The sequence below is a fragment of the Grammomys surdaster genome, unplaced genomic scaffold, assembly GCF_004785775.1.
Source record: "Grammomys surdaster isolate TR1022 unplaced genomic scaffold, NIH_TR_1.0 135, whole genome shotgun sequence".
Classification (NCBI taxonomy): Eukaryota; Metazoa; Chordata; class Mammalia; order Rodentia; family Muridae; genus Grammomys; species Grammomys surdaster.
Window position 1 is genome coordinate 4,694,605 of NW_021604593.1, and position 12,204 is coordinate 4,706,808.

Consider the following 12,204-nt stretch of genomic DNA (forward strand, 5'->3'; position numbering starts at 1 on the left):
CTCTGTAGGGGAATTTTAATCCAGCTCTGGCAAGGGATCACATCCAAAGATCTTCCAGGTCTGTGTGAGCCAGCTAGAATATAGACATCCTTTAATCCCAGAAGACAGAGGCAATCGGATCTCTAAGTTCAAGGCCAGCTTGGCATAAACGAAGTTTCAGGTGAAGAAAAGCTTAGGTCCAGTACAAGCCTTTAATCCCAGCACTCAGGAGACAGAGGCATGGAGAGCTGAGTTCTAGTCAGTCAGTCCTATTCAGTCGGTTGAGTTCAGTGCAGTGGAGTTCAGTCAGCCGGGAGTCAGTGTAGTGAGCACAGTGCAGTGGAGTTTGTTTGTGAGGTCACGAGGTTCAGTGCAAGTCAGCAGAGGCAGTTGAAGCCAGAGAATAAGAAGGAGTCAGAGGATTAGAGGCACATCGACAAAGTTAGAGGCCAAGGAGGGCAATTCAGTGAGAAACTGAAAGAAGCCAGATCAAATCAATCAGCTTGGAGAGGAGTTTGAGCCAGAACAGCTGAGTTGAACCAGCCAACCAGAGTTAGAAAGAAATAGAAAGGGTAAGCTTATTCGGGGCTCTTTACTGAGTTCGCTGAGCTGCACTTTTTTCTAGGTCTAGCTGTGGTCACAACACCTCTTTCTTGTAATGAGACATCTCTTTCCGTATTCCCAGTAAAATTCATCCCTGCAAGAGGCAGTAGGGAAAAGAAAAGATTGAGAATGTTGTCAGTCAGCAGCTGTCTGATACCCAAACACAAGTCAGAGTGGATGAGAAGAAATTCTTCAAACTCTGATATCTGGGCAACTTCCAGCTCCCTTCATGTCTGATGCCAGCAACAACTGTGGGTAGGTGAGAAGACACCCGGTGTAAGCTTAGGAAGTCAAATGCTTCAAGCCTTGGTGGTAGTTGGTTTTGTGGCTTCTGGGTAAGCCTATGTATCAGGATTCCTAAGAAGTCAGAGTTCTTTTGCCCTCATTTGGGGGTAGCAGGCAAGCTTCAGTACCAAGATTCCTCAGCCCTTAGCACTAGGCTGTGTGACAGCCCAGAACCTGGGGTGTGTGGGACCTTGGGTCCTAAGAACGTCACCATTCTCTAGCCTCAAGTTTCTCTTCCCTTTCTCCTCAGAGCCATTAATCCTGAAGCACAGCTCTCTGCCTCTTTGTGCCCCCAACTCCCACCTCTGCTACCCACCTCCATGCTTGAGCTGTCCAGCTGTCTTTACTCAGCTGTCGGCAGGCAGCTGCCTTAGTGCTCAGTTGCTGCTGACTAGGACTGGTCTGGGCTCCCTCGCTCTGCATTCTTCCTTCCTGTTTCCCACTCAGCTCACTACGAAGAGTGGCGAAAGAGAAACTACATAAGAGGGATAGATTTTCATCCGGCCTGGTGTTGTAACCTCAGGGAAGGCACCACCGGAGGATTTCCCAGGGGACTCAGAGAGCTTTAGCAGCCTGACTGTGTAGCCTAAGAAGTGATGTTTGGATTCCTCACAGCCTTTTCTCTTAGGATCAGCCAAGGCCTGATGTTTGATCAGTCTTAATCACTTACTCCCAGTTGAAGTAGTTCCTCAGATAGACCACAAGGGGGCACACGTCAGAGTTCATCAAACCTTCCTGAGCCAGAGTGCTTGCAAGACTCGGTGGCCAGTGCTGGCACAAGGGCAGTCTGACAATCCTTTTACTCAGATCAGCAAGTGTACTGAGAGAGTTCAGTGGCTACTATTAGGGAATCAAATTACCACGTCCCTTAATATCTTTGCTTGTTTACAGGAAAATGAGCATCTGTAGGAAGCCGAGTTTGCGCTGGCAGAATCCGCCATTGCAAGATGGCGCTGGCATCCGGGATTCTTCCTAGTAAACAAGTAAATTGCGCATGTGCCATGGTAAAAGCCCGCCAAAGTTAAAGTCCATCCCACGGCGTTTTGGCGCGCTACGAGTAAGCAGCCAATCAGAGGTGAATACACCGCTCTAAGGGTATATAAGCAGTGCTTTCCCGGGCCTGAGGTCTTCCACCATTTTGTTTTTGGAATAAACGTTTTCCTCCAGAAGGATCCTGATGTGTGTCCACGTGCGTTCTAGAACCCGGGAGAATTCACCATCGCCGGCACTGTTTGAGAAGACCCTCCGCTCACGGAGCAGATCCAGAACTGTAGGACAAGGTAAAGCTCTGAGAGACATGTTTGGACTTGAATTATTTCGTCTCCCTCCCTAGGCAGTGTTCATACTATTCCTTCTGGTTTTGCAGAATGAGAAAAGCCGCTCGACTGTAGCGGCGGACCAGGCAGTGCTAGACGGATTACAGGCCAACATGTCAGAAATAGAGGAAAGGAAGCGCTTAGAAACTCAGAAAGAAAAAGGAAAAAAAGACATGTCGAAGAAATTAGGCCCCCCCAAGGACCTTCGATCCGAGGGGGTGAAAGATCAGGGAAAGGACGCCCTGTGTGAGTTAAGAATGAAGGAAAGACAAGCCCCTAAAAGAAAATCTCTTTATCCGGTAAAGGAGGTTTTGGGGCTTGGTGGCTCTGAGTCGGAGGGGCTAACTTCCTCCGAGTCAGAGGACTCAGATGAAGAGATAGATGAGGAGGAAAGATGCCAGCCAGATGAACGGCTGACGCCGCGAGATCGAGTGCTGGCGCTAGTGATGGTTATTTAGAGGCTGTGTTTGCAACAAGAGAATTCGGGAGACATCTTGAATTTCTCTGTAGCTCTTAGATGTCCTCTCTGTTGTTTGTCCTTGGTGCGCCAGTGTCCACGTGTTTGTGTTTGCTTTTTGTGTCATTGTCTAAATGTTCTGTGTTTGTTACATGTTCAAAAGAAAAGATTGTTAAAACTGCTTGATCCAACCTTTGGGCTAGTTTAACTTTGTTTTAAAGGCAGTCTTAATTTACACAGCAGAGGCTGATAAACTACCCTACACCTGTAGCTAAGAGTTGAGCTGAGCTAAAAAAGCCTTTCCAGGAATTGATGTTGGCATAAGCTGCTTTTAAAAGAGATCAGCAGCATTTTGGGTTTTATAAAGAAGCTAAGAGTTGTTTTGTCTTAGAAAAATCTCTGTGACAAGGTGCTTTTCTCTTGAAATTACAGCTAGAAAAAGCAACAAATTTTGTTTAATCTAAAAATAAGATATGTAGCCACTTCATTGTTGTTTCTAATTGGTTTTAAAAGTATAAAAATGTTCTACATGTCTTGGTTATAGACTATTGACTTAAATTATTGGGTGTGATTAGAAATTTACAACTTTGGTAACAGAAAGTTGGCGTAAAACTAACTCAGGGTTAGAGTCATTCAGAAACCAGGTGTATAAAAAGTAAGATTTTAAAACAGTATCTCTTCAATGAGATAGTAAAAACTGCTTCATGCATTCATATGTAAGAATTAACAACAAAACTTTGTAACATAAAGGTAATCTACTTGGTGTTGACTTTAGAAAAAGTAGATTGCTTACATTGCTTTTGCTTCTGGTTTTGCTTCTCAAAATTAATGGTTATACTCTAATGTTACAAAAGAAATTTAAAAGGTTAGTTAAACTGTCAGTATTCCATTGGCTACAGTTGGCAGTTCAATTGTGAGTTTGGAATTCTTTGACTCATCCATGTTTATGGTTGAGAAGAGGATAGAGCAGAGTTGGCTATTTTGTCAGGAGATTACTTGATTTGGAGCTCAGATTCGAGTGGTACTAGTAAAAATCATAGTGCCATGATGAATGCTCAGACAGGCATGTAGATTGGGATCTTAACATGCTTGTAGGAGAAGGTCAGTGTGATGCTAATCAGGTTAAACTGCCTACACAGCCCTCAGACCATACAAGCAAAGACAGACTTACACAGATACATTCGTCTTTTCGATGAAATTGCACCCTCATACAATCAAGATCTGGCCATAGCTTGCACAGAGCCATAGGGATGGGGGGTGTTTTAAATGTGGAAATTTAGATACTTTTTAAAGTGACTGTCCCAGGAACAGAGGCTTGAGCAACAGTCAGGTGACCAAGGTTACCTGACAAACTTGTCCTTGGTGCAAGAAGGATAATCCTTGGGCCAGGCCTCAAGATATAGGCCAAGATTAAAAACATTTACATTTAAATTAAGGCTATATACAGAGTGGGTGAAGCAGAAGCTTGGATTTCAGACATTCCTTTTGTCCTTACCCGCCTCTAAAGGGTGTTCTCTAGAATTTGTTTATTGACTTGTTTGTTCCTTAGGGAGGTGTCAGCCTCAGACTCAAAAGAAATTCAGAACAGCTTATGGGCCAGGCCAAAATTGTTGAGTGTGATAGAAGACAAAATGGCTTTGGTTCCTCTGATGTGTATTAGGTCTTATCAGTAACAAGAGACCTAATCTTAAATTAATAATTGAAAGAAAAGGGGTTTTAAAAGATTGATAGATACTGGGGTTATTTAACAATTATTGGAGGACAAGATTGCCTTCAGCTTGGCTTTATCTGATACTTCACTCAGCTAAAAGGAGTTGGTTATTCAATTAACCCAAAAACAAAGTTCAAATTTAAGATTTATAAAACTAATGGGGCACTACAGCCTGACTTGCCTACTCCAGCTGCCATTCAAGTAAATACATATAAAATTATTATAGATTTAGAAGATTGTTTTATACAGTTCCTTTACCTCCTGGTAAAGGTGAGAAGTTTACATTAAGTGAAATTGCTTGTGATTTTTGAGAGCCCATGAAGCCATTCATTAAAAAAGCTTGCCTCAAAGAATGATTAATGGCCTTAAAAAAATTGTTGTTGCTTTAATACAAAAGGTTAAAGCGTTTGAATCTCTCAGTATATATTATTCATTGTATATGTTATTGGCTGATCTCTCTAAAGGAGTTTTTCTACAAGCCTTTGCTCTAGTACAATGAGCTTTAAGATTTTGGAGTACTTGTTGCTCCAGAAAAGATTCAAAGACAGTATCTTTTCAATATCTGGGAATTCAATTGTGGCACAGAAAATTCCAATAAGAGTAGATAATTGGGGCTAGAGAGATGACTCTGCCGTTAAAGGCTGGACTCACAACTAAAAATATTAAGAGTTCAATTCCCAGCAACCACATGGTGGCTCACAACCATTTGTAATGAGATTTAGTGCCATCTTCTGGCTTGCAGGCGTACATACAAAAAATGGTTTACTTTTAATGATTCTCAAAAGTTGTTAACAGATATTAATTGGCTAAAACCTCATCTTCAGCTTACCATAGAAGAACGTAAACCTCTGTTGGATATTCTCAAGGGAGATACAAGTCCTAATTCCCCCTGACAGTTAACTGATGAGGGATAGATAAGCACTTTTTACCCTCAATATTTTAAATCTGGACAGTCAGGGCCATTCGGCTGCTGACCGTCACTGTTTAGAGCCTGACAGGCCAAAAGAGATGGTCAAATGAAAGGACATCTTGACCGGACAATGGAAAGGCCCAGATCCTATTTAATAAGAGCCAGGGGAGCAGTTTGTGTTTTTCCACAGAAAGAAGACAATCCATTTTGGCTACCAGAGCGACTGACGCGATGACTCGTGACATCTGAAGATGACCCCCCAAAAGACTCATATGCAGATCCTTATTTGGATCCTCCAGCTTTGGGTTCCTAGTATTTTTGTTTATTTTATCAAATTTCACCTTTAAGAATTGTACCAATGAAACCTGCTGGATGTCCCAGTGTTGGAATTCTAAAAGATTCACTCGAGCTATGATTGCCAGAGTCCCGCGATGAGTTCCCGTCCCCGTGGAGACTCCTTCCACTTTGTCATTATTTAGGCAAAAAAGAGATTTTGGTATAACTGCAACCATAGTGACGGCGATATCAGTTAGTGCCATTACCGCCACTGCCGCTGGGATTGCTATGTCAACTTCTGTTCAGATGGGCACTACCCTCAACCAATTGTCAGCCACGGTGGCGGAGGCTGTTAACCTTCAAACCTCCGCCAGTGCCCAACTAAAAGGCAGGCTAATGATCCTTAATCAACGCCTTGATTTAGTGAGAGAGAGATTGGATATCCTCTTTCAATTAGCCCAATTGGAATGTGAGAGAAAACTGGGTGCACTTTACATCACCAGTGTACAGTACGAAAACTTTACTCGAGTAGCTAATCTGTCCAAGAAATTGTTTCAATATCTTGCAGGAAATTGGTCAGAAAACTTCGATAAGACACTCAGAAAATTGAGAGCGGCTGTGGTGACCATCAACTCGACGCTCGTGGATCTGTCCCTGACTGAGGGACTGTCCTCCTGGATTTCTTCAGCTTTCTTCTTTTCTTTTTTTTTAAAGTGGGTGGGAGTAGGCCTGTTTGGTACGCCCTATGTTGTGGATTAGTGTTCATTTTTTGGTTGGCTTGCAAACTCAGAGCTCAACAAAATCATGACAAGGCTATTATTGCCCAGGTGCTTGTGGCCAAAGAACTAGGGGCTTCCCCTGCAGTGTGGCTATCACTGCTTCAAAAATAAGTAGTCTCCCCCTCACTAGTGGTGGTGCTAAATGTTGGGCCGTCAGCCGTTGCACCCCAAAGGATTTGCCCATTGCACTGGGTCGGTGAGGAGTCTTGGCCTGGCTGGTCCTTGTCTGTGTAGCTGTGGTACCTGAATTTTGAGGCAAACAGCCTTTGCACCCCTAGGAGATGGCTCCATTGCACAGGGATGGGTGTTTGCATCTCTTTCTGTTTCCCTTAGCCCTTGGACCCAGAGGAATTGCTTCCATTGCACCTGGTAGGGTAAGGGAGACTGTCTTAAACTATTAGTCCTTGATCGCTTATTCCCCCAAGATGGAATTTGCTTGATCGGGCTTGAGTTTGAGTCATGATTGGTACCACGCTAGACAGGCCAAGGACAGCCAGATAGACAGCTTCATCTTTTCATCTCCAGGCCAGCTGCCATTGGTCCCAATGACGGGAAATAGGCTGACGCCACATGCCAGATATACACCATGAGGACAACTGGGGAATTGATGGCAAACCAACCCCATAACGGTAAGTCAATAACGGAGCAGACGGATAAGCCTCAGCCACCTAAGACAGGGCAGCCCCGGGTGGGGAGGCTGACCCAGTGACGGGTAAGAGTTTGAGCACCGCCCTCCAAAGAGACTCAGACCCGCCGTGAGATCCCCAAATATGGGAGTTACGAGACCTTCCCAGGGATCTCAACTACTACCCTCTGCAATAAAACAAAAAAGGGGCAGATGTAGGAAGCCGCATTTGCGCTGGCAGAATTCGCCATTGCAAGATGGCGCTGGCATCCGGGATTCTTCCTAGGAAACAAGTAAATTGCGCATGTGCCATGGTAAAAGCCCGCCAAAGTTAAAGCCCATCCCATGGCGTTTTGGCACGCTACGAGTAAGCAGCCAATCAGAGGTGAATACACCGCTCTAAGGGTATATAAGCAGTGCTTTCCCGGGCCTGGGGTCTTCCACCATTTTGTTTTTGGAATAAACGTGTTCCTGCGGAAGGATCCTGATGTGTGTCCGCGTGCGTTCTTGCTGGCGAGACGATTACACGCGCGTCACAAGCATCAGCCATGCTTAAAATACAGCTCAAATCCAGCCTAACACTGATTTCTTTCATGTTTATGTGTGCATACATGTTTCTGTGTGCACAGGTGCATGTTCAGGTGTATGTGTGTACATGTGGATGCCAGAAGTAGCCCTTGATGTTGTTCCTCAGAAGCTAACCAACTTGCTTTTCTGAGGTAAAGTCTTTCCTTTTTCCATGGAGTTTGCCAATTGGGTTAAACTGGCTAGCCAGCAAGCCCCAGGAATCCATCTGTCTTCGCCTCCCTGGTGCTGGGAGTACAGGAGTGTACCATGCCTGAGATTTTTGTATGTTTTTGAAAATTAGATCCTCATTTTTGAACAGGAAGCACTGAATGGTTTCACCTAACAGTAGAAAGACTGTCAGAGTGCCCAACAGCTGCCCAAAGCCCAGAGGCAGGGGACCCCCTTACCTGTATGTATGTATGTATGTATGTATGTAGCATATGTATGTGCATGTGTTCATGTTCACGTGTGTGTGAGCACACATGCATGTTTGTTGAATTGAGAATTTTTGTTGATTCTTCACCACCTTATTCACTGAAGCGGTGTGCTGGACAGTTTTATGTCAACATGACACAGCTAAAGTCACCTGAGAGAAGGGAACCTCAATTAAAATACCTCTAAGATCAGGCTGTAGGTAAGCCTGTATGGTACTTTATTAATTAGTGGTTGATCGGGGAGGGTTCAGCCCATTGTGGGTGGGGCCATCCTTGGTCTGGTGGTCCTGGGTTCTATAATAAAGCAGGCTGAGCAAGCCATTAAGAGCAAGGCAGTAAACAGCACTCCTCCGTGGCCTCTGCACTGGCTCCTGCCTCCAAGTTGCTGTCCTGTTCAAGTTCCTATCATGACTTCCTCCAATGATGAACAATGTGAAAATGCAAGCCAAATAAATGATATTTTCCCCAACTTGCTTTTAGGTCATGGTGTTTCATTGCAGCAATAGTAACCCTAACAAAGACAGGCAGGGTCTTAGAAAACCCAGGGCACAACAGCACAGGCTTGACTGGCTAGCCAGCTGCCTCAAGGGACTCCTCTTTGCCCACAGGCAGCCTGCCATGGCCACCTGGCGTGGTCACATGGGTACTGGAGATCTGAACTCTGGGCCTCCAGATTATGCAGCCATCTCCCAAGTAGTCACTTGTAGAGGGATTTTAATCCGGCAATATGGATCCTCTGGCTGGAACACAGACACATGCTTAGTACACACTTATATCCCAAACAATGAAGATGAGGATAGTTTGTAGAAGGAAGCATTCATGTTTGAAAGTGATGAATCAGAGAAAGAATTGACCGAATAGGATATGCTCAACTGTCACCACACACACACACACACACACACACACACACAGAGTGAGAGAGAGACAGAGAGAGACAGAGACAGAGAGAAGGGAGGCAATTTAAGAGAGAAACTGTGCAGAGAGGGAGGAGAGAGGAGGCAGTTTTACTGGGATAGTTGAACAGAGACAGGCTGCAGAGAGAGAACAAGTTAGACACAGGAGAAGACAGAATGAGCCATAGAATGAGAAGGAGCCGGAAGATTAGAACATACCACTAGAGTTAGTTTGAGGCCAAGCAGAGCAATTCAGTCAGAAGCTGAAAGAAGCTAGTTTGGTGGAGTCAGCAGAGAGGAGTTTTTGAGCCAGAACAGCTGAGTTGACCAGCCAGCCAGAGGCCAGAAAGAGCTAGAAAGGGTGAGCTTCTTCAGCACTAAGTCTCAGAGACTGAAAACATTCTAGGCCTAGATAGGATTGTACAGAGGCTAGATGGTTCCAGGACTAGGCCTAGGTTAGCAGACAGAGGCAGTGAGCTTCGGAGACCATTACTCCAGAGGAATAAAAGTTACTTTTACAGTCATTTCTGCAGTGTTAGTCATGGGACTGTGTTGCGGCTCCATTGACTGCAGAGTACTGTTAGGATACTCACTGAAGCAGGAGACTGGGCCACACTGCACACCTACACACAGGAGGGAGGGGTTAAAGGATCTCGGCAGGTTAGCTGGAGATTCTAATAGACCCCAGCCACATCCTGTGCTCTGTCAGTTAACCAACCATTCATGCTGTCCAAACACAGGCTGGTTTTCCTCAGGATGCTCGTGGTCAGAAACTATATCTACTTGTAGAACAGAAATCCTTGGTGCTACATGGGACATGGTCACATTAAGCCCTTCCTCTTACTGCACGAGTTTCTTAGCTCTGGGATGGTCTGGGGTCCGCCTCAGCTCCCTGTGTTTTTCTTTCTGTTTCCTGAGTCTGTTACCTTACTCAATACACTTTGCAGATCCATCCTATTTCCTGTATATTTTGTTATTTTAATTTTTTACAGCTGAATGAAATTTCACCATGTGCATGTACAGTGTACTTCTATTATCTGTTCCTCTGTTGATGGATATTCAAGCTGCCTCCACTTCCTAGCCACTGTGAAGAACCCAACGCTAACCACAGATGTGCAGTTACTCCCAGGAGGTGTAGAAATGAGTCATGTAATTGTTAATTTTTTTGAGAAAGCTCCTCGCTGGTGTCCATAATGGCCGACCCAGTTCTCACACCCACAGTTGACTGAGGAGTACTTCTTCCCACACCTCCTCACTAAGCATTTGTTGTCGTTTGTTTTCTTGATCCTAACCATCCTGACTAGGGTGCAATGATGTTTGAGGGTGGAGGAGCGTGTGTGCCACAGTGTGCATTCAAAGGTCAGAGGACAGTTCACAGGGGCTGGTTCTCCTAGAGGATCAAACTCTAGTCTTCAGGCTCTGTGGCCTTAACCACTGAGCTATCCAACCCACAGGTCCAGCGATGGAATATTAAAAGTTTCCATTTATATTCCCATAGTCGATAAGGATATTTAATACTTTTTTAATAACACACATTGGCCATTTGTGTTTCTTTTAGGAACTGTCATTAGAACACACATATCCCACACACACACCTTTTTTTTTTTTTTTCCGTCAGTAGCTTGGGTTGTTTTTATGTCTTGTTTTTTTCAGTTTTGTTTTTGTGGTTTTAGTATTTAATTTTTACAGCTCTTTATAAATTCCAGACATCAAGCCCCTATCTGAGGTTTAACATCAGGGACTTCCTCTCATAATATAGACTATTTTGTTGATAGTTCTACTTGATGAGCAGAAACTTTTTAATTTTTTTTTAATTTTATTTTTCGTGTGTCTGTGTGTATATGTATATTTAAGTGAAGACAGAGGCTGGAGTTACAGGCAGTTTGAGCTCTCTTATGTGTGCTAGGAACTCAACTCAGACCCTCTGAAAGACTGTGAAGGGCTCTCAACCACCAAGACATCCCTCCAGCCTCGTAAGCAGAAAAGCCTCTGTTTCAATAGCCCTGTTTCTTACTTCTATGGTATCTTGAAGTATGTCCCATATTTTCCTCTAGCAGTTTCTGATTCTGGGTTTAAGTTAAGGTCTTCGGCCCACTTTTCTAGAGTGGATTAACTAAGTAGAAAGACTTGCCCCTATGTGGTGGCTCCATTCCACTGAGGTGCCAGACTGAATAAAGAGTCTGCAAGCTTTGCATCAGCATCCCTCTTGCTCAGCTTCCTGACTGGATGTAAGATGACCAGACACTTTCTGCTTCTGCTGCCATGGCCTCCCCACTGTGAGCTATTACTGCCACACCCTCTCTGCCATGACAGGCTCCCGAACTGTGAGCTAGAATAAATCCTTCTTTCTTAAGTGATTTTCATAAGGTAGTGTTGCAGAAACGAGACAATGGTACTGCTGCCTGGCTCTGAATCTCCTGATTGACAGGAACCCTGCGACACCCAGCTCCTAGGTACATGGCCACCATCAGGAATGGTGGGACAGGCCTATAATTTCAGGACCAGAGGCTGAGGCAGAAGGATCACAGTCAGCCTGGGCTATATAAATAGATCTTGGTTTTATTTGTTTTTTTTTTTTTAAGGATGGAGTGGGGGTTAGGTAGATGGGTGTGGTGTGGGCAAGATGCCCTTATGACATATCTTTGAATCTTGAAGTACAGTAAAACCTAGTGCAAATACTTTCTAATTACACTAGTTTTTAGTGAAAATGACTGAAAATCTTCCACACTGAAGACCCTTGCTGCAAACCCCCATAGAGCAGAGGGACCTTGCATCCTAGGCTCAGAGCTGGGCTCCAAACCCAAGTCCCCCCAAGAGAAAGGACAAGGGGAAGGAAGGAGAAGAAAGCTATAGCTTTCTAAGCAGGTGACTAAAAATAATGTTCTACAGGTGTGTCCAACCTTCTGCCATCAGAGCAAGAAACAAGGTTCACACCTCAGAACCGTGAATTGAATTACCAAACAAGTCCGCACAAGACATCTTACACTACTTTAAATAAGCTTTATACTTTTGTGTCAGGCCAGGTTTACAGCTATCCTGGGGGTTTAGTAGGGAACAGGCTGCAGGCTGGACATTCCACCCTACACAGTGTTACTCTGATGAGGCTGCCTCTATTTGTTACCCAAATAAGACTGGGGTTGGAGCCCACAGCAAGCAATCTAGTCACTTGTAGCAAGGCAGGGGACTTCATGCTAAACCCAAATCCTGAAGATGCCTAGTTGGCCTTCTCTGGAGGCCAGGGTGTTTCTGAAGTCCTGGGTTGAACTCCTTCATCTGTTCATGAGGCAAACAGAAGTAGCTGTGTCCAGAGGGGCCACAGGGAGAGAGTGGGGATGGGAATTCACTCAGCTGGCTCACCTTCAGGTATAT